Source organism: Lissotriton vulgaris, chromosome 2_1, assembly GCF_964263255.1.
Source record: "Lissotriton vulgaris chromosome 2_1, aLisVul1.2, whole genome shotgun sequence".
Classification (NCBI taxonomy): Eukaryota; Metazoa; Chordata; class Amphibia; order Caudata; family Salamandridae; genus Lissotriton; species Lissotriton vulgaris.
The window spans coordinates 457398079-457421677 of NC_141687.1; the positions used below are offsets into that span (position 1 = coordinate 457398079).

General features: G+C 42.2%; 1 long non-coding RNA gene across 1 annotated transcript in view; it reads left to right on the plus strand.

Moving 5' to 3' along the window:
- The window catches only part of LOC147730591 (uncharacterized), a 45730-nt gene that overhangs the window by 19814 nt on the left and 2317 nt on the right, over positions 1–23599 (plus strand). Inside the window, exon 3 of the long non-coding RNA XR_015308591.1 lies at positions 22722–22814. This is a non-coding gene — a long non-coding RNA (uncharacterized LOC147730591). The remainder of the gene's footprint in view (positions 1–22721; positions 22815–23599) is intronic.

The following is a 23599-nucleotide window of genomic DNA, read 5'->3' on the forward strand; positions in this document are numbered from 1 at the left end:
CACATAAACTGTCAGCTGCTCCAACAAGGTTGATGTAATCTATGTCAGATCTTTGGCCACATCACCGCTACTGAGCCTTAACTCAACTTTAAAACTGTAATTGTGATGGAAAAGTAATCCTTAATCCTTAACAGAAGAGTGCGTTGTCTCCATCTCTATGAAAGTGTTTCATCATGAACACATCCACAAAGTGCTGTAATTTGTTTAGATATTAACTCTACTTCTGCCACCAATGATTTTTCCCCATAATTCATAACCATAAAACTGGACTTGAGTGTCTTATTTAGACCCTCTGTGCTCTTACCTAACAGGCGCATGGTCTGTAGCATTGATGACTCTAATGATCTGAACTGAGTACTGTCAAGGCGTCTGGCTGCAGGGTACTCTTGATCATCTCGTCCATGGGGTTGGAATGGAAGTGGTGGAATGTCATTTTCCTTTTAGACCTGTTTTTCTACCCCGGACTGCCATTTTCGTCTAGGAATGAGACCTCATGTCCTACAATCTTTTGCACATTTCTACAAGACTATGGTGAGTAATGTCCACAACATTAATTCTGTCCTTGGTGCAAAGTTAGATTTTCAGTTTTTTTGGCCACAGTAACTTTTTGTGATGACTCCAAAATAACATATCCTTGTTAAAGACACACACCTCCACCTATACTTCCAATAGAACATTATAAAATGTCTGTGTCCTTATCCTGCCTCTTTCCTCCTTGTGGGAGTAATGGATGGTGCTGGATGGTCCTGCTGCAGTAACCCCCTGTGGCCCTGACAAAGCCTCATGTACGGGTCCCCATATTTTTTTTGTTGACTCACGATATTGTTTAATTTGTTTTCACAAAGACGAATAGGTTATTGATGAAAAATGTATTCACGTTTGTATCAGATGGAGATTAATTGACTTTTATAAACACGCTAATATGATGACTTCAGCCATATTTCAAGTAAGCAAGCAGCTGAGGCGAAAGCCCTAATGGTAGATAAAATAACCCATCAGTCCTGGCCAGACAGATAAAGCCTTGTGAAACCACCGGAGAACCCAGTTTGATTCAGAAAACCCAAACCCATATGTATGAATTCTTCACAGTTACTTTGTTCAGTGACAGACAACACACATATTTGTCTTTTTTGCAGCTCCAGCCTCTTCCATCTCCTTCTCCCTCCCCTTCCCCAAATGTGAGTCAGAAAATCCCACTTGTGAGTTTTCAAGTTTCACATTTACTGTATTTAGTATTGCACTGCACATAGTTTTTTCCAGCACGGAAATGGTTCAACTTGGCCCCAAATACTTTGTGGCTAAGAGGCATTTGTCTGAGAATTTACTGTTAGGCTTCGTTGAAATGTTCCTTTGTCTGCATGGTTCAATTTGAGGATTCCATATGTGGAGTGACAAAACACTTCCCATTTTCAAAAGATTAAAGTCTCAGGGCGCTATTCTCTGCAAGAGAACAGAGGGTGACATTTGAAGGGAATTATTTGCATGGAATTTAAGTATGTCCATGGTAGCGTTATCCCTACAAATGTCATTATTAAGAACATATGGGCGAGGTGAAACATGTTGAGAAGCGTCAACTGTTTTTTATTAGGTCGCCTGGCCAGGTTCTCATTTGAAGAGATAAAACATGCTTTGTTATATGTTTTTTTCATTCCAAGAAAAAACAAGCTTGCACATGCGAAGCTGTGTTCAAAAGGGGAAGTCCTTGGCGCTATGCCCTTTCTAAATCTGGCTAATGGCATCTTGTCAACATGCTTCAGTTCGTCTCCGGCTCACGAGGAAGGGGTCTGTTTGAAGATCATCATAGTTTAGTGTATCTGTAAACCCGAAGTGTTTTGCTTTGTAGTTCGCACCGTCGATGCTGTGCAAGCAGGTTTCACTTTTGTAAGCCAAGTTCTTTATTGCCTTCTTGCCAAATGCGTACTCTTATGCTTATCCACAGAAATTTTAAAAAAGTACTTTTGTATCAGAACAGGAAAAAGTTAAATTGCGCACTTCAGTCTACATTTGTGTAATCAGGACATCCAATGACACAAAAAAAAGGTCAATCACCTTGCATTGTTAAATGGACTCCCCCAAGGGAATGTATTCTAATATTAAATGTCCGCCTGATAAATACTTTTCATAGTTTTCAAGGCATTGACTCTCATGGAGTGTATGGTCACCTTCACCCTTTAGCAGAACAGTGATACTCTCCATTGCCAGTGAGCTTCTGTTCTAACCAAATGCTTTTCTGCCCGGCCACTCAATCCCAGAGGGCTTGTTGTGATACCCTGTTTCCCTATCTATAGAGGAACAGTTTATTTTTTATATAATCTCCATCCTCAGGTTGTGTGGAAGAGTATCATTCAGAATCCCCTTGCACATTGCATAGAGCAGGTAAGTTCCGATGTAGAACTCTCTCGTGGTTATTCTAACACTGTCAGTTTGGAAGTTAAATGCATAACTAAACTTTAGAGAACACTAGTAAGAGCAGGTAGAATTCTGGGGGGGGGGGGGAGTATTCGTACTTCAATGTATCACTTTTTGTAGAGTCAGTACTGACATACAATGGTAGATAGATTCTCCAATATCAAGTGTCTCCGCTTTAGGGGGACAATACAACACGGTGTCCCAAATATGTAATAACAAATCCACAATCATCAGTGATTTTTTTGTAAGATCCTCACACACCCTATTGGTGTCATGCTTCATCATCGTATCTCACCCTGGTTCCTAAAAACCAGGATGGGCTCGGCCATATATCAGGGAGCACGTAGGATAATTTCCTACCGTGGACTACTAGAAATAACTCGGAACACTTAGGTATACATTTATTAATGGTGCTCCTGGTATGGCTAAAAAGATAAAAGGGGGTGCCTAAAGAAATAATGGACCACGTACCAATATTGAACATAGCGATTACCTAATTGAGATTTTCTGTGAATTGCAACTAGGTAATCGCTATTCCTAATGTATGAAACTCCATGAGTTTTTTTTTAGCAATTCTTAGTGGGTGGTAACTTGACCTACCTTATGAATATTAACGAGGGAGGTCGCAATTTGCGACCCATTGGGAATCGCCAAAATCACGGGGATGGTTGCCTGCTGAGGTAAGCATTCCACCATTTTTCCTAAATACAGCCTGGTTTCCTTAAAGAAAAACGGGTTGCGTATAAAAAAGAACAATGAAAAAGTTTCTTTTCATTTTTTAAAAGCAGGCAGTGGTCCGAGGGGCCACTGCCTGCTCTAAAAAATGTTTTTGCTACCATTTCCAAAGGGGCCCTCCTTTCATTTGTGAATGGGGTACCACCTACTTCAAGTAGGTTGGAAATGAAAATGTTTTGTGCAGGAAAATGCCTCTTTTCGCATAGTTACCCCCCCCCACATACACTTTTTACCTGATATCTGATGCCGCCATCTGTATATCTATGCTAATAAAGTTGATGTTACAATTGTTGTATGTTCATGAATAATTGAGCTATGTACGAAGAAATTCATGAAGGAATGACTTTATTGAACACAGTTAAAATATGAAAAATATGGGAAAATAATTATCAATGAGAATTGGAATTACAACATCATTTAGAAATTAATGAATATTTGAATGTGTGTTTCTTTACATTTTATGAAGTTGAATTTTTATGAAAAAAATTGTGCAATTAGTGAGAATAAGTTTCACCAAAGCTGTGCTCTTGGTTCGGTCTTGACAGTGTGTCTTGTACCTATATCTTTCAACTCATACCTGTGTGACATGCCCAACAACCACTGGCTGTGGCCTAGGTAGGTTGCCCCTCACAGCCCCAAGAAAGGGTGCTCTATATCACAGATAAAGGAGCAGCTGCATGAGCCATGTGCCCCTACAGCGCCTGTGCGATTCACATACAGTGTAAGTGCAGTAGAGCCATATTGAGTACATGGACTGGGAGCTTGTCATAACGAAATCCATAGTTCTCTTTCGGCTTTACTGAATGCAAAGGAGTTTGGTATCAAACTCCTCAGCATGATAAACCCACACTGATGCCAGTGTTGGATTAATTACAGAATGTACTCAGAGGGCATCTTAGAGATGCTCCTTGAAAAATGACAAATTCCCTTATGTCCAGATGACTGGTCTGCACCAGCCTCCCACAAACAGACATGTTTCTAACCCCCTGAGGTGGGAGCCCTTGTACTCTTGTGTGTCAGGGACAAAAGCTGCTGGGGTGGAGGTGCTTCACTCCTACCCCCTAAGCAGGAACATCATTCAAGGCAGTATGCCTCAAAGGCTTCCCACCCTTTGATATGCTAACCAGGGCCTTTCCAGCTTGTGGAGATGCCCGCCCCCTTTACAAAGTCCCATTTTTGGCAGCAAGGTCAGCGGGAGAATTAGTAGTCAGGAGAGGCATGTCCTCTCTTGCCAGGACCACCCCTAAGTGGCCTGCACACTCCTTCTTGAATGGAAGGATTTGATCCAATCAGGTAAGGGGGATGCCCCCTCCCCAAAGGAAGGGGACCTTCTAAGGGTGTAGTCACCCTTAAAGGCAAGTAACCCATTAGCTACCATCTGCCAGTACCTGTAATGCGCCGAAATTAAGTATTTCCGGACACCCCTGAACCTAGTTCCTCAGGCTCGGCGGACCAAAGATGAAGACTGAAGAAGACTGCTGTCGGACCAGGAACTGAACCTCTGGAGACAGGTTACGGGAAGAGCCCCTCCACCTGTAACCGGTTTAACAACTGGACCTGCTGTCTTTCCAGAAACCCTGCAAGTCCTCCAAGAAACCCTGGAGACATTTCAACCTTCACCAAATCATCAAACCATCAAGAAACCTCCCTTTGGGGTAGAGGCTCAAGTTCCCGGCATCCGCTGGTACAAGAACAGCAGCAGTTGAGTACCGACACTTGTGTCAATGCGGCTCACTATTACAAAAGAACCCCAAGACCGCAGTGGTAGAGGACACACAACTTGTTTCAACATGACTCTGCCCTGCCAGAAGAAAGCACCATAGCTGGATGGCCTCTATGACCTAGAGAGAGCCTCGTGACCCAATGACCCAAGCTGTTCACAGCTCTAGTCCTGGGACCCTGTACCCTCCTGCAAGTGGCATTGTCAGCCTCCTCCTACCCTGCCTGCACAATCGGGCCTCCCTATGATGCTCCGACGTCAGCTGAAATTCTCGATCCCCCGCACATCCCCACCCCCACAACCACGACTGTTGAGATGGCAGTGCCTCCTTTCAATCTACAGTGACTCGCTAATGATGACTGCAACGGTAACTGTGTTGACTGTCTACTGAATCTTATTCATCTTCATTGCTCTCTGCTGACCATGAGGATAAATATAATCGTCGGTATCCACTGCTGTGGGGTAGATACTAAATCCCGTACCTCTTCGGGTGCCCCCAGTCTCTGTTGACTAACATTGGACTCAGTGACCTCTGCACCTGGCTGCCCTATTGCCGCTGGTGGTGCAGTACCTTCCTTAAACTGAACCTTGCCCAGTGTTGGTCTAAACCCCCCCTCTGCTAATGCATAACATTGTTTTCCTTCCTTAGGTTTGCATTGCATTATATCTATTACATACAACTGTCTATCTTTTTCAAGTACCCAGTGTTACTGTTTCTGGTTGACAATGCAAAGTATTTCCAAGACTGTAAAGCATTTATTTACTGCCTTGCAAAACTATCTCTACTGCATTTTCGAAAAGTATTACTACTTTGGAAACTGTTATTTATCTGTTCTAGAAATAAAATCATCAAATAATATTTTTGGATACAATATATATATATATATATATATAACAATCCATCACCTCCGCCCACGACGAGAGTGAAGAGGCCAGCCAAGGGGACAGGTATAAACAGCTTTTATTCCTCAGACGGCAAGTCGGAAAAGTATTAGACACCCGCTATGAGACGAATGCATTTCGGCTTGGAAATCAGCTCCACGGCTGTAGTTGCTTCAGATGGTGGCAATTTTCTGATGTAGTATCACACCCCACCTGATTAGTCTGGCGCTGCCCCGCCCCTTCTGGCACGAATACCAATTGCAAATGCCCCTGGTCAGTCACATGGTTGTACCGCAACTATCAGTCCCAGAATGCATCTTGTTTGCACCTCCTGGTCGATGTTGCATGGGGTGGGAAAGCGCTGTACTGTTGGCAAATTATCCGCCCTCTGCTGCCATGGAACACGCTGTCGCCTCCAGTCCCCTAACATCTCAACCTCCCATTGTCTGGTGTCCTTTAAGCGGGGACAGGGGTGGAATACACACTGCCCAGCGTGAAGCCAATTGACTTCCACACAGCCGTAATTTCTCCCAGATCAGGGGGTGGGTTTCTGAATCCCGGTACCCCGGACATCTCCAAACGCCACCAAGGCAGCACCCAGTGAGCAGAAACCAACTTCATGAGATGGGAGCCTCTTTCCCTCTTTCCCTTCTTAATGCTTCTCTTTCTACTGGATTGGTTCCTTCTTCATTTAAGTCTGCTATTGTTTCCCCCATTCTCAAAAAACCTGGTCTTGACTCCTCCCTCCCTTCAAATTTCAGACCTATCTCTCTCCTTCCCTATCTTGCCAAAATTCTTGAAAGCGACGTCACTTCCTGTCTCTCTTCTTTTATCGAGCAGAACCAAAATAGAGACATTTTGCAGAAAGTAGCGCACACTTTGAAATCCGAACCAACTCAGATTTCTGAGGATAGGCAAAAGACCAATGCAGCTGTAAACAACACTTCTCCTATTAGAAAACAGTATTTCTCCTAGCTCTGCATGAATATAAGAAAAACATCTGTTTGGTTAAAACTTTTTGAAGGAAAAATTAACCCTCAACAGTATAACGAAGAAACCTTCAAAATCACAAAAAATCTTCTCTTTTCCTCAGGTTTTCCTTCCTCTTGCAGTATTCTTCCCTGGCTCTGTGTGATGAAATCTTGCTATTTTCTAAGACAAAATAATAAAGAAATTACAGTTAGTCACCTTGTTGTGAAGAAAACTGCGAGGACACTGCAGTGGAAGCGGTAAGTGGCTTTATTTCAGACAACAGCTCGAGCCCCTCCAGGAACATTCACCCTCACACCATAATCTGCAACCCTGCAGTAACAGGATTCCACCAACTCAACTGCACAAGGCAAAAATATGTTTAGCATGAGGCACCCGAGCACTATACAGCACATTCCCTTCCGTTCTGTATGAACTCAAAATTACAATAATGCATAACGAAATACCAATCCAATCCAAAAATTCTTTATTTCGGCCATTTGAGACCATAAAAGATTCATTAAACCATTTAAAACACATCAAACACAGAATAAAAACATGGCAGGGTGCATTTCACTACTAGTTCATTTCCCTGTAGGATCTGGGCATGAGGAGGCGATTAACTCTATTTTATTACAGTTCATAACACTTTTTACAGAAACTGAATCTTTTAGTATTTTCCCCTGATCTGCCACATGGCCATTAAAAACTTGGCAACTGCAAAAACTATATGGGGCAGGGTACTTGTCTTTAGAATTTTGTATGAGTGTAAATAGTTTCTTATGCCCAAATTCCTGAACAATGGCACTAGCCAGTATTTCCTCGATCTAGTGTAGGCAGGGCAAAAAAACAACACGTGAGTTTCGTCCTCTTCATTCTTGTTGAACCCAGGGCAGATTTTATCGTCCCGCACTGTCCATTTGCAAGTAAAAGTTTTGAGGGGCAGGGTGCCTAGCCTCCATTGAATGAACAGTTTCCTTGCCAAAATAGGAAATATAATGTCCATAAAACCTTCAAAGTAGTAAGAATTTTTGGTATCCAGAAATTGTTCAGTTAGGGTGCCTTCTTTGGATGCACACACAAGGGAACCTAGACTTTTCTCCTTGAATATTTCAATGAGCCTTTTGCGGGGCACCCTTTGGCAACCTCTTTCAGGAACCTCCCACAACTCAGGAAGTCCCAAGCGATAGAATTCTCTTTTGATGTAAGCCAACCACAGGATTCTATCACGCTGGTTAAGATTCATAACATGCTTAAGGTCTTCCCTATAGTGGGCAAGTTCACCAGTGGACCAGAGCCTGTGCCAAAACCTTAGCGGTTTTGATGCCAATTCATCCCCTATTGAAGGGAGCCTCAAAACTAATCTTAGATGTAGCAAGGGTGTACCTTGTGGGAGAACCAAAAGGCGTCTGAGGAAGTTATTTTCTACCCTGACAAGTTCTGTCCCGGCTTTATGACCCCACAATTCACCACCATAAGATGCGGCTGCTTTGGCTTGGGTTTTGTACATCTCCACGGCTGGACTAATGGGTTTAAATGTTGATGTATTCGCAACCTTCAGAATTGCCCCTGACATTTGTGCCAACTTTAATCGGGATCTAGCTATCTGAGGACCCCATGATAAGTTCTCGTGTAGAGTTACCCCCAAATACTGGAACGTTCTTACCCTTTCCAGCCTTGCTGAACCCAGTGTTGGACTGGGCCTAGTTTTAAAGGAGGGGTTGAATATCATGAAGTTGGTTTTCTCTGTATTTATCTCCAGACCGTGTGACCTACAGAAATCCCCAAACCCGTCTAACATCCGTTGAATCCCCATCGGGGATTTGGAAAGCAAGAGGGTGTCATCAGCAAACATAATATAAACATAAACATAAGCTCTGTTTGGCTCAGGCGCAGGATATCTACAGAAGAGATTGGCTTTTTATCGCCCTGCCCGCTCATTGCGTTCGGAATCCCTCTTCACGGCCGTGGTTCCACGCGTGCGGAAGGCCCGGATTGGGGGGTGCTCTTTTAGCCTCAAGGCCTCCCAGCTGTGGAACTCGCTTCCACTGGAACTTCGCAGCACTCCCAATCTGCTTCAATTCAGAAGGAATTTGAAGACTTGGCCTTTTAATCTTTCTGTTTAGGTGGATTTTCTTCTTTGTTTTTTTCTGGGGCTCTTGTTTTTCCTGTTATGTTGTTATACACTGTAGCTTTATGTGGAAAGCGCCGGGACACTCTTTTAGAGTAGCCGAGCGCTATATAAACACATTTTAACATAACATAACATAACATAATAGCCGGAACCCTCCTGCCTGCCAACAAGGGTGCGTCGTTGTCCCTGACATTGTCAAGGTGGAGTATGACACTGTTAACAAAGAGGCAAAACAGGGTCGGCGCAAGAACGCAACCCTGTCTTACCCCTCTGAGGACTGGAAACCTAGAGGACAATGCTCCATCCCTCCCACACCTAACCTGGGCAAAATTGCCTTCATGGAGCCTAATTATAGCCTGTAGCTGTTCCACTTGTCCCAACTCCTTAAGGACCTCCCATAATTTCTTACGGGGAACCAAGTCAAATGCGGACCTCAGGTCCACGAACACCATGTACAGACTCCCCCCCTCAATCCTCACTGTTTTCCAGTAGAGAAGGACAAGGCGGAAAATCTGGTCCATGTTGGACGTGTTTTTCCTGAAGCCCACCTGGAGGGGATTGAGAATCGCACTATCCTCCATCCAGTCAAGGAGATGGTCCGGGAGAAGGCGGGAAAAGAGTTTTTGGGGTACATCTATAAGGCTGATCGGCCTGTAGTTGGCTGAGAGCAGAGGAGAGCCCTTTTTGAAAATTGGTACTATCTCTGCCCCCAGCCAAGTACAGGGGATCTCCATGCCTCCCAAGATAGAATTAAAAAGGATTGGAAGGTACGGGCCCCAGATCTCTGGATGATATCTGAACAAATCGCCGGGCAGTCTGTCAAGTCCTGGGGCCTTCCCCAACGCCAGTCTCTCTATGGCCTTTACTACCTCCCCAGTGTAAATTCTAATTTAACTGCGGAATCAGATGTGATGTCAAGGGCCACCTCATTAGCAAATTCAGGAGTATCTTGATACAATTTGCTAAAATGGGATTCCCATACGGAGGCAGCGATATTTGGCTCCACTTCTGTTTTAGGTTCGCCTGTGCCAGTGTTAACCAGAGACCAGAATTTTTTAGAATCCCTGGTTTCCGGTGCCAGGGATAGGTCCTGCCATCTATTCCAGTCCCATTCTGACTTTGCCTGTGCCATGGCTTCCTTATATTTGTGTCTTAGCTCAACTACCTTGTCTTTATTAGAGCCGGACTTTATCATAGAAATCAGCTCGGTCTTTTTACAAGTGGAATTATACCAAGCTGAGGTACGGGTTTTCTTCTTCCTTCTTCCTGGTCACCACCGGGTAAAAACCTCTCCTAGAGTTCCCACTAAATCTGTGTGGATTTGGGCTAATTTCTCATTAAAGTCAATGGCTCTAGGTTGGTTAATTAGTCCGTCTATTTCATCTAACTTTGGGAGTGCCAATTCGTACATTTTTGTTATGCACTCTTTTGAACTTCCTAATTTTCCCCCATCTTACCCTGCATCTATTGTTGCATAAGACCAAATTCCCTGTGTCTTCACTGGGGTCAATAGATGACGACCCTGCTCCAGGAGCAGGGTGAGCCATATCTAAACAAAGGGCGTTATGATCGCTATCTGGTCTATCTATTACCCTAAAATCCTGGACCTTGGACCACAAGCCTGTATCTACAAAAATGTAGTCCAGGCGCGATTCGTGGTCCTTCCTATTAAAGGTACACGCTGAGGGGGTATCAGACGGAGTGCGCCCATTACAAGCCCTCAGGGCGAAGTTCAGAGTCAGAGACATAATCTGCACCGGTAGAGGGGACCATGATTTTGGATGGGGGGATTGGCATGTAGGGATCCCCCAATAATCGTCTTCAGCAGTTAGGGCACCCTCCTTCAAACCTTCCAGGGGTTCGAAGTGGCAGTTGAAGTCTCCGCCCATCAAAATATTACAGTCGATGGGAAGTTGCCCCCAAAATGATGAAAAATCATCCAAAGTGGGTGATTCCATGGACACACTGACTGGGCGCGAGTACACGTTGACAATCACTAGATTGAAGGTGTTAGGCCATTTAAGAAGAACACATTGTATGTCCTCCGAGAAGGTTGGTAGTATCTCTGCACTACAACCAATATGACTGGCCACCTAGACAGCGAGTCCACCGGAAGGCCTCCCTTTACCATTCCACTTAGCATTGATGTAAAAAGTTGCGTAACCTGCCCTGGGAAAGGGTTCTCTAGCCCAAGTCTCCTGGAAGAGACAGATATCATTACTGCCTACTAGAGAAGCCCAATCATTTGAATCCAATTTGTTGGCGATACCTGCCACATTCCAGGAGAGGACCTTCATGGGTCGTACGGGAGTCTTTAATGCCGTCCCCCTAGTCCTCTCGGCAGCGTTACCTGCAAATGGTAATACAGACCTATCCGGTAGTACTCCCAAATCAGTTGGAGCTTCAGATGTTAAATTAGAACAGGATGGTCTCGGCGATAGAGTAGCGGGATGGCCACGGAAACTAGTGGTAGTATTGTTCTCCAAGGGAGAAGCGACAGGGTCTCGTTTGGTATTATCAATTACATCTAATCCTGTACCCACCCAAGCGGTTTCAGAAACTACCCCTTGATTATCCCCATTAGATGCACCCATCGGGAGTCAGTCAACCTGGTCAAGGCAACTGTATCTATTGGGGTGAACATAATTGCTATAGATAAGGGTATCATAGTGAGGGGGCCTGTACCTTCACCCATCAACAGCAAATCCCACCCTGGTCGCGTCTCCCACATGAGTATAAAAAAACGACAGGGGGACCAGTTCTATTGATGTGTTCCCTGAACTACCAAACCAATTGCAGATGTGGGTAACAACCTGGGAACTCCTAAAACCTACAATTATGCAGTCACCCCCTTTTTTCTTAACAGTGTACCCAACCCATGGGACCCTTCTAACCATCCAAACTTCTCCTCTCCGATTAGGTGGTAGGGGCCTGTGAACATTTAACCAGCTAATAACTTTGTTGTGTAGGGAGTCAAAAGATTCCGCCACGTTGCTGGAGAGCTCGGGTACCCCCATCAGAATTACAGTATATGCCGCCGCCTCTGAAGGCAAGTTAACTGCTTTTCGCCGATTGTGGCTATTATTAATCCGGTTGGGGCAGTGAGCCATTACATTAGGCGGTCTCTCCTGTCCCGTTGTGATAGCCGGAGTAGGTAACTTCGACTTCCTGACAGGCGGGACCGGAGGGAGTTGCCTAGGGAGAGGTACTGGGACAGGTTGGGATGGGGTGATTATGGGGACGTTCTCCATGGAAAGGGTAGTGGGCAGGGTTGGGACCACCGTAGAAGGAGCACTGGGCAGGAGAGAATTCCCACCATTAGTCCCATTTGCTCCATTAGTACTTGATCGGAGCCCTTGCTGGTCCGCCCTACCCCAGCTCAATTTTTCTATTGCTAGAAGTCTAGCCTCAATGCAGTCCAGTATAATCGAGAGGGGATCCTAGAGATTTTTAATAATGTCAGTGATTGAGCAAATAATGTGCTCCGTGGTGTTTGAGAGTCCCCCTCCAAAGATGAATGGGCCAGTATGCGGAGCTATAGGGTTGGAGGCGGGGTGTAAAGGGCTCGCCGTTTCGATGATGCTCACGGCGGAAGATGTTCCTGAGCCATCCGTGCTGTCATCAACGGTATCTGGGATGGAATCTACTTTAGCCCTTTTAGCACCTTTGGACTTCCTCGATCTTTTCCTTTTCGGGACAGCACCCTCTCGAAGACCCATGTGATCTGTTGCAGTAGAGACATTCCCCATGTCCATAGTTAAAACTATCTGTGGGATCGGGGAAGACGTCGCCTCATCGATGGTATGAACTGAGTCTCGCTCCCTATGTGAGTTAGATGGTGTCCTCAACTGCTGCAGAACTGACTCTATGGTTTGATCGATGCTATCCATAACAGATAAGTGGGCAGCATCAAGCAGTTGTGACGATCTAACATTAGAAGATGGCCCTGGGGAAACTAGGTGCGAGCTTTCCATCCCTTCTGCTATTTGTTTTTCTAGGACTGTAAGACCCTTGTTTACCACAGTATTAGCCTCAGCAAGAAAATTGTCCAGAGTACCTGTTAGCATGGTGGCCGCCTTGCTTCTTGTTTCCCTAGTTGTCATATCGATCACGCCGTACTTCAGGGTAATCAGGCAAAATTTTAGAATTAAGGTGTCCTTAGGGAGGGGAGTGGCCCGGTCCGGTCTCTCCCGTTCTCAAACGGCCTCAAACGGCCCGCCCTTTGCCCGGGCTTCGCCCCGGGCTAAGTCCCGCACGCGTCCCGCGTGCGCGGCAGTGGGTGTGCTTAAATGAGGGAGTTGGGGGCGGGAAGAGACACCCGGTGCGCTGTGATGGTGAAGCGCTATGCACCCTGGGTCTCACAGTCCCTGCCCCGGCAGCAGCGGCGGTGAAAGCCCCGAGGTGTAGAGATCCTTGGTAATCAGGCTGCAATTACAGGGCAGTCCAGGGGAAAAGTTAAAAGCCAAAGTCCGATGCAGGAATCCCAGTTCCAAAGGCTGCGAGCGAAATAACCTCTCACGATCAGGACAGATGTTTGTCCCAGCATACAAGCAAATTAAAACATTAGGAGAAAAAAAATGAAAACGGGATGATAAAACAAAGCTATAAGAACTTTGAGCATTTTGTTAGTTTGCAAAATTAAACAAGATAAACTTGATCAATTAGAGATAGATTAGTTTATCTGATGGTTCACAAACACAAACACAATACCATAAAAGCATTAGCAAATATAGGGGAATATTTACAAGCCCCTGTCGCCACAGGAATACCACTTTTAGTGAAGTTCCTGTGGCGATAGGGGCTTCGCCTTGTTTACAAGGCAACATTAAGTCACTTAGCGTCGCTTAACGCTGCCATGTAAATAAGGCAGCCTTTCATGCTATACTTAGGGGAAAACCTGGTGTTAACAAGGCGAAACAATAAGAAATCTTTTACTTCTCCTTGTTTTTGCTGTTTTTATATGTGCTGCATTGTGCAAAACACGTAGAAACAGCAAAACGCCATGAATGAGTATTTATGTGCAGGAAGGTGTTCCTTCCTGGCCATAAACAATCATTTAAAAAAAGACAATTTGCAACTTCTATGTGTGCTGAACACTAGTAAAAGCTCCAACAAAGCAATTTGTACTGAGGGAACCGGTTCTTCGTGTTTATCATTCCACTGATTAGATCCATCCATCAACTTCCAATCACCAGACAACCGGGACAGACAGTCAGCCTGTACATTCCATCAGCCCTGTATGGGTTTCAGAACATAATGATGGTTGCCTGCACCACCAGGAAGAAGAACTCTGACTAATGGCTTATGATCAGACCTCAACACAAATTCTGTATCCCATATGTATGTTTGTAAATACTCTACACCCCACACCGCAGCCAGGACCTCTCTCTCGATCACAAAGTAGTTTCTCTTGACATTTGTTAATGTCCTAGATGTGAAAGCATCAGTAAAGTAGTTTCTCTTGACATTTGTTAATGTCCCAGATGTGAAAGCAGCAGTTTTCTCACTGCCACTATGCTTTTGTGAGAGAATGACCCCCACACCTGTGAACTTGCATCCACTGTTACGATTGATTTGAGCCCAATATCAAAGTGCACTAGAATCTCTGCCACACCAATTTCATTCTTAATAAAATTGAAATACTTCTCCTGTTCCTGCTCTCAAAGTGTGTACCCCAAATATTCCACTTGTTCCGACAAAAAACAAAATTTGTAAGCTCCACATCAGCAATCGTCTGCAAGGGTTGCTTGTGTTGTGCTCCTCAACGGTCTTACCAAAAATCAGTATGTTGTCTTGAAAATAGAGGATGTTCTCCATCACTTGAAATACTTTAGAACTCATGTGTTGAAAAATGCTAATCACTGATGACAAACTGAATGGCATGTGCGTAAACTGAAAAGTTAATTCCATTGTTATGAACGCAGTGAGCGGCTTTGAACCCTCATGGAGTTTAATTTGATGGTATACGTTTTTTAAGTCCAACTTAGAAAAATACCTCCCCCATTCAACATTAGAACCATTCATTAATATTATGGAAGGGGATCGGTGTCTGCCACAATGTTATGATTCAAGGACCTCAAGCCCATGTAGAACCTCAAACAACCATTGTCTTTGCGAGTAATTAACCCTGGTAAAACCCAATTGGAAGCCTCCACAGGTTCTATGATTCCCTCTTGCAACATTTCTTTTATCAACTCTTTCACACCCTCCCTGACAATGATAAGTAATCTCCTTATTTTGTGTTGGACAGGAAATGGTCTCTTTTTTAGTTTAATCTTGTGCACATATCCCTTCAACATGCCCAACTTATTCCAAAATCTCAGAAATGGTTCACTGACGGAATATCAACCTCGAAATTATAGAAGTAAAAAAGATCTAAGTAAAAATATAGACTGCAAAAATATTGACTCTTTATACTTAAACAGGTAAGTACAAAAATATTGAGAACAAAAATATTGAGCTCAAAAATGTAGTTGTACAAAATATCGTGATATATACAAATGTATATATATGTTCCTCCATTATAGTTAGTTGTACTAACTATAACACGCAAGCCTGCAATCCACTGCTGATGATGTCACATATTACATCATTCATGACATGGTCAGTGACATCACTGACGATATCACTGATGACATCATCCAGTGAATGTGATTTTGTTCGATATTTAAATAAGTATTCTATATATAGCAATCTGCATTGAAGACTGAGTGGATGTATAAGTGTCTGGATGGATGATTTAGTAGCACTTTGATTGACTGTCCAAGTGACTAATTTAAAGTGTCTCACTAAATATATGGGATAGTGATTAAACTATGTGAATAGCTGTATCACTCTATCTCTTGTTGTGTAAACTACTACACAAGTTGGTTACTAGCTATGTGAAAGTCTATATTAGTTATTAATTAGTTAAGTGAGTATTTGTATGGGTAGTGAATGTGTGAGTGGTTGGGTGGGAGGTGTGTGACTGTCCAAAGATGTGTAAATAGTTGATTTAGTAGGTCAATGAGGTTAAGACTGTATGTGGAAACAGTTGTTTGGGTGAATGAATCTCTTTATGGGTGTGGTGATGAGTAAATATGTTTCTCAATGTCCAACAAAGTAGAAATATAAAAGGCAGTGTATGTGACAGTGGTTGTACATAAATAAGTATACATAAGACTCTGTGATTGTATGAGTGGCTGTATGGAAAACTGTATACTTGTAATAGTGATTTTATAACACACTAAGTATGAGTTACTATCTATATGAATAAATAAAGTGTTTTTGTATAAGTGTGTAGCTTACTAAATGTAAGTATGATCAATTGCTTTCATAAGTGAGTAGGGTGACTGCATAAGTGAATAGGTAGTGTGCTGGTGTGTAATGTTGATGTAGGTGTATAAGTACATTTAATAGTGTTCTATTGATCTTTGTTAGCATGTATGAGTGAATCTACAGGTAAGTGTTTAGATGTGTGTGTAGATGTAGGAATCACTGAGAGGGTTTCTAGAAACTTGTATTGGTGTGTCAATGGTTTCAAATATGGTACTCCATATTTTATAATGCGTGTTGAAAGGTTATATGATGAGATGTATCACATTGTCACGTGGAGGATGTCATCAGTGATGTCATTTGAGATGTCATCAGTGATGTCACTGACCACGTCATGAATGATGTAATATGTGACATCATCAGCAGTGGATTGCGGGCACGCGATTTATAGTTTATAACGTAGGAATTTCAATGGTTTTGTACGAGTGAAATGTCCAGCTAACTATAACACCCCTAAAACCTATGGGTGTTTCAGTAAATTTCTATGGTCTTTTAAATGCTAATTCCTAACTATAACATGTCTGAAACCTATGTTTTTTTTAGTGAATTTCAAAGGTTTTGTAAATGACAATTTTTGAATGTATTAATTGTTATATTTATATTTTTTTATACTTATTTCCTAAATTGTTTAAACTATTTATTTTTAGATATTTTATTTTTTAAATTACAATAAAAAAATTAAGATAAACTGAAAAGAAATGGGGAAAATATTGATATTCTAAGATTGTTCCTTTATTTTATTTAAAAAAAAATGTATATCAATTTTATATAGCAGGCAATGATATCCTATGGAAGGAAATTCAAGTTACTAGTAAGTACGGTTAGAATTACTTTTCAGGATCAGTACTGAGCACAAAGATGCACAACTGAAGTCTCTACGCATAACAGGTGATTACATCGTAATTTGTTGTTCGGCTGATTTTAGGTCAATATATAGTTCCAAAACTCCACATATAAAAATTTCCAAGTGAAACCAGTCAATGTTAGCCTATGGAAGGAAATGCAAGTTACTGGTAAGTACGGTTAGAATTACTTTTCAGGATCAGTACTGGGCTCAAAAATACAGCATTGAGGTCTCTCCTGATAGATAACAGGTGAGTAAATCGGAATTCGTATTTTGGCTGATTTTGCTTCGGTCCAGTAAATATAGAGCCACTTTCCTACACCGTCACCTCCCTTCACCACTGTGCAAACACCCCCTGAGGCGCGTTTTAAGTTGGGGAAATGATTCCCCTTCAATCCTGAGGGTCCCTAGAGTCCAACTAGCCCACTAGGTACATCCAGTAAGCGCCACAGAGCTGCATAGCAGAGGGATGTAAAAAGGGGCACGGCCTGCACCACCTCTCTGCAACGCCGCAAGGCTCTCACCTAGTCATTGCAAACTACAGTGTCCTGGTGGTGGGCACCCAGGGACACTGCAGGAACCGGCCCTGTGTAGTGGCAATCCCCAAGGCCATGACAAGGCACCAGGAGAGGGGCAGCAGTGCAGCACCCCTCCCATATTTTACAAAGCCCCGTGGCAGTGTGGGGGGATTGGGCCCCCCCACACTTTATTTTTAACATGTCCACTAGACTTGGGCCCCCTGGGGGCTAATTAGCATCGAAGCAAGGGAGACCGCGCTTTGTTTCTTTTTTTAATCGGCACGATCCGCGTACCCTGCGCGGATTTTGATGATATTTAAAAGAAAAACACATTTTCTTTTTTGTTTGGGCATTGGGGGTCCTTGTGGAACCCCCTAAGCAGGCCTAGGGAGTCAGGGTGTTTCTACCCTGCCCCCTTTTCACGTTTTTCACATTTTTTTCTTAGGTTTCCTGTGCCTCGGTTTACCGAGGCACAAGATGGCAGCCAACACTTCCTGATTTGGAGTGTTAACAGCCACTTAGCATAAAGCTCATGCTCGGCAGGATGAGAGGATCCTGCTCGGCCATAGATATAAAGCACGACTCTGAACCAAGGTCTACCTTTCTGCCAAATTTGGTGTAATTCCGTTGAACAGTTCGGCTGTAGCATCGAGTAAAGATTCCTATGAGAAATTACATGGGGAAAACACGTTTTGGGACCCCCCTTTTTTCTCGGTCCCGCTTGATGAATCATCCCGAAACTTTCAAGATAGAAGCGGACCAGCGCGCCCCAGCAGTTTTGAAAATTTCGCGAAGGTTGGTCCCCCAGCGCTAAAGTTATTCCAAATAGAATGTTACAGTTTTCCTATGGATAGTAGGTCCTAACTATAACTACCTACTGGCGACCGCTAGTAGGTAACATATGTATATGTATATATATATATATATATATATATATATATATATATATATAACCTACTGGCGGTTGCCAGTAGGTATATATAGTTAGGAGGAAAAATATATACATCTATAGCAGCTTACTGTAATCTTACTGTAAGCTTACTGTACTTTGTACCATTCCGAGCACGAGCTGCATGCTGATTGGCTGCCAATGTCTGTCAACACTCCAAACCAGAAAGTGTTGGCAGCCATCTTGTACCTCGGTAGACTGAGGCACAGGAAAGCAGAAAAACAAATGTGTAGAACTCAAAAAGGGGGCAGGGTAGAAGCACTCTGACCCCCTAGGCCTGCTCAGGGGGTCCCACAAGGACCCCCCAGGCCCAAAAAATATATATATTTTTTTAAATCGCCGGTTACGCATACGGTGCGCGTACCCCGCGATTTTTTAAAAATATATATATTTATGGGGCCTGGGGGACCTTGGGGGACCCCCTGAGCAGGCCTAGGGGGTCAGGGTGCTTCTACCCTGCTCCCTTTGCGTGTTTTCCACCTTTGTTTCACTGCTTTCTTGAGCCTTGGTTCTACCGAGGCACAAGATGGCTGCCAACACTTCTGGTTTGGAGTGTTGACAGACAGTGGCAGCCAATCAGCATGCCGTCCCGAGAAAGCTGCATGCTCAGTGGCTGTCAACACTTCTAACTAGGAAGTGTTGGCATCCATCTTGTGCTGGATAGACCGAGGCACAAGAAAGCAGAAAAACAAACTTGAAGAACACAAAAAGGGGGCAGGGTAGATACACCCTGACCCCCTAGGCCTGCCCAGGTGGTCCCACAAGGACAAAAAAGGCCGATTTTTTTTTTTTTAAACCTGGTCTGTTTTTTAAAAATAATTACACTCCAGGGGTACCAAATCGCGGTGGAATAGTGATAAAGAAGTGTGAGGGGTCCACAATCCCCCCCACACTACCCCGGGGACCGCCGCCCCCAGGGCAAAGCAACGCAGGCCCTTGGTGCATACCGGAGGCTCCTGGTGGGCTAGTTGGCCCCCAGGGACCCCCAGTATGCAAGGGAAATTAGTTCCTATTCAGCAAACAAGCCAGGGGCTGCGCTGCAGAGAGGTGTAAAAAAGGGTGTGGCCTCATTACACCTCTCTGCAATGCCGCCCCATGGCACATACTGCAGGTTCCAGGTGGACTAGTTGGCCCCCAGGGACCTAGAATATGCAAGGGGAATTAGTTCCTCCTCTGCAAACGCACCTGGGGTTGCGCTGCAGAGTGTTGTAAAAAGTGGGCATGCACTATGAACACCGGCCTGCAAAAATGTAGTAAATCAGTTTAAAAAAATAACAATTAATACATTTAAAAATTGTCATTTAAAAAACCTTCGAAATTCAATGAAATAAACCATAGGTTTCAGGCCTTATATAGTTTGGAATTAGCATTTAAAAACCTTGCAAATTCACTTAAAAAACCATAGGTTTCAGGCCTTATATAGTTAGGAATTAGCATTTAAAAAACCTTGCAAATTCACTGAAAAAACCATAGGTTTCAGGCCTTATATAGTTAGGAATTAGCATTTAAAAAACCTTGCAAATTCACTGAAAAAACCATAGGTTTCAGGCCTTATATAGTTAGGAATTAGCATTTAAAAAACCTTTGAAATTCACTCAAAAAACTATACGTTTTAGGGGTGTTATAGTTAGCTGGACATTTCACTCATACAAAACCATTGAAATTGCTCCTATATAGTTAGTTGTACTAACTATATTTCGCGCACCCGCAATCCACTGCTGATGATGTCACATATTAGATCATTCATGACATGGTCAGTAACATCACTGATGACATCTCAAATGACATCACTGATTACATCACTGATGACATCATCCAGTGAATGTGGTTTGCTTCGTTATTTAAATAAGCATTATATATATAGCAATTTGCATTGAAAAATGAGTGGATATATATAAATAAATATTTGGATGGAGGATTTAGTAGCGGACTTTTTACTTGACCAATTTATAGTGACTAAACTGTGTGAATATCTGTATCCCTTTGTCAGTTGTTGTGTAAACTGGTTCTACAGTTGGTTACTAGCTATGTGAAAGTCTATATTAGTTATTGATTAGTTAACTGAGTATGTGTATGGGAATGTGAAAGTGTGTGTGTTTCGGTGGGGGATGTGTGACTGTCCAAAGATGTGTGAATAGTTGATTCAGTAGATATATGACGTTAAAACTACATGTTCTAACAGTTTGGGTGAGTGAATCTCTTTATGGGTGTGGTGATGAGCAAATATATTTCTCAATGGTACATGTCTAACAAACTAGAAAAATAAAAGGCAGTGTATTTGTCAGTTGCTGTATATAAATAAGTATACATAAGACTCAATGATTGTGTGAGTGACTGTATGGATAACTGTATACTTGTAATAATGATTTTATAATTCACTAAGTATGACTTACTATGTAAATGAATAGATGAAGTGGTGTTTTTATAAGTGTGTAGCTAAGTAAATATGTAAGTAAATATGTAAGTATGATACACTTATACATAGAGTTATTCACACATATACTCACACATGGAAATAAACATCCATTTACTTGCATATACAGCTCTACACACACCACTACACTTATTTCTATAGAAACGTACACAAACTTACTCTCTTAAACAATCAGTTATAGAAATACATATTTATTTATACAGGAACTCTTCCAATCTGTCACTGTCATATATCCTTAATTATGTACATCAATACTCACATATCCTAGTTTATAACATATGTACTTACTCATAAAGACACTACTGAGGCAGTCATTCACTCACTAACACACCCATACACACAATCATCCAACCATACAGTCCTGCACACATGTTGTTCTCAAAACACATACAAACAGTGAGTCAGTCATTCATGGATCTGTGCGGTAAGAAATACCCCCCACCAAACCATTCTGATACTCAAAAAAACAACTTAAAAGCCATCTAGACAGTCATGTCGCTACTCACTAACCCATGCAGCCACTTATACACAAAGTGAGACACTGATACAGATATTTACATATTCAAAAATTACTCGCCAATGCATGTATTCACTAAAGTATACTTAATAAGTCAGTTATACAATCAATTTTAGAAAAAAAAATGTAGACATGTATTTACCCATTTATTCTTTCATCAACCTTTAGATATACATATATAAAAAATATTTATTTTTCAGAAAGACACACATTTACTGGAGGATGTCATCAGTGATGTCATCTGTGATGTCATTTGAGATGTCATCAGTGATGTCATGAGTGATGTCACTGACCATGTCAAGAGTGATGTAGTATGTGATGTCATCAGCAGTGCATTGCGGGCGCGCGAGTTATAGTTAGCTGAACTAACTATAATGGGGGAATTTCAATGGTTTTGTATGAGTGAAATCTCCAGCTAGCTATAACATGTGTGAAACTTTTTTTTCTGTGAATTTGCAAGGTTTTTTAAATACTAATTCTTAACTATAACGTGGCTGAAACATATGGTTTTTTCAGTGCATTTCAAAGGTTTAGTAAATGATAATTTTTAAATGTATAAATTATTACATTTCTTTCTTTTTATACTAATTTCTTACATTTTTATTAAAAATATTTATATTTATTTTATATTGTAAATTATATTTCATATTCTTAATGTAAAATAATAACAAAACTAAATCCCATTTTTTTATATAAAAAATTATTTTTTCAATTTTTTACAATTAGAATCTGTATAATTCCTTTTTCATATTTTTTGGGCTAATCGCACCGTACGCGTACAGTGATCGCACCACACTTTGTACGGTAAATGGTTCTCTGCGCGTAGCCACGTACTCATTACACAACTTTTTAGTCATTTGAGAGCATTACTACGTAATGCTAGAGACAGTAGACTCAAGTCTAGTCCTTCTTTGTACTCCTGCTGCTGCCACTTTGAAGAGATAGTGGTGGATTGATACGTTGAGTATATTATTTATTACTTTTTATAGGACATTTGTTAGTGGTCTGCAATCATGATAACGGACTGTGTCTGTCACGCGACGTCTCGTGCTGCTGAGTGATGGCAGTCGTAGTAGAACGTTTTTGTTGTTGATGTAGTTAGTGAATTACATAACTTTCCTATTAGACGGTCTGAGAATCCTGCAATACTGTACTACTATCCTCCTAGTTGACCAGATCAAATTCAATTGATGTTAATTTGTTTCCCCGACATAATTTTAGATTGAGTACAAAGAAATTGAATATTTCCCAAAAAACAATCATCCATGTTGTGTTTCTTTATTTCATGATCACCAGAAATTCCCAGGGGCAAGGCGCCGGCGGCGACAGAGACTCCGTTGTCAGAAGGTGGACAGGAGCAGTCCCTTGCAGGCTCTTCTGCTGGCCCCAGTAAGTTGTTTTATTGTTATATTAATACTTATACTTCACTAACTTTTACAGCTCCTATTCATTATAAACTGGTTCCTAATAATTCTATGTTTTACAAAATAGTCTTTGATCTTCTTCTAATGTAGACTACTTTCTACATTCTTATCCTGCCTCTACCATCACTCTCTGTGCTACTACTATTTACAATTATGAGTCGGTCTGTGTAGGTAGCTAAGCTTGCCCATTCGGCAAACAGTGTGAAACAAAACTCTGATACAGAAATAGCTCTATGCACTAAGTGCAGTCCTCTGGTTTGCCCTTGCTGTCTATTCCAGTCTTCTTAATGTAAGTGCTTTGACAATTTCCAACAACAAAATGTCATTGTTTACACCAAGTAAAAGGTAGCAGTTGCCTTTTTGATTTGAGAGGAGCACATCCCATACCGCTAGTGTTTTAGGGACTATTCTGCACACAAAGAAGTACGGACAAGATAAATAGGACATTGTTGATGATAGGTGCAGTTCGACTTTCGACATACCTCAGTCCGAACAGAAGTTGAACCCCCAATCCCCTGACCGACTATCTAGAATGTCTGACCAATGATTTTACGACCCAGAAGAACAGAAGAAGACTACCTCCGAGTCCCGGCCTATCTGAGTCACTGAAACATGATTGCCAAGTGCAGTAGTTCAAAACTTTCCGCTCACTCACTCGTAAACAAAAACCACACCGTGTTTGTTAGTTTTAAAGTTTTATTTTCAATTAAGAAATGAAAACATTATTTCTTTAATTTTAATACCGTAGTA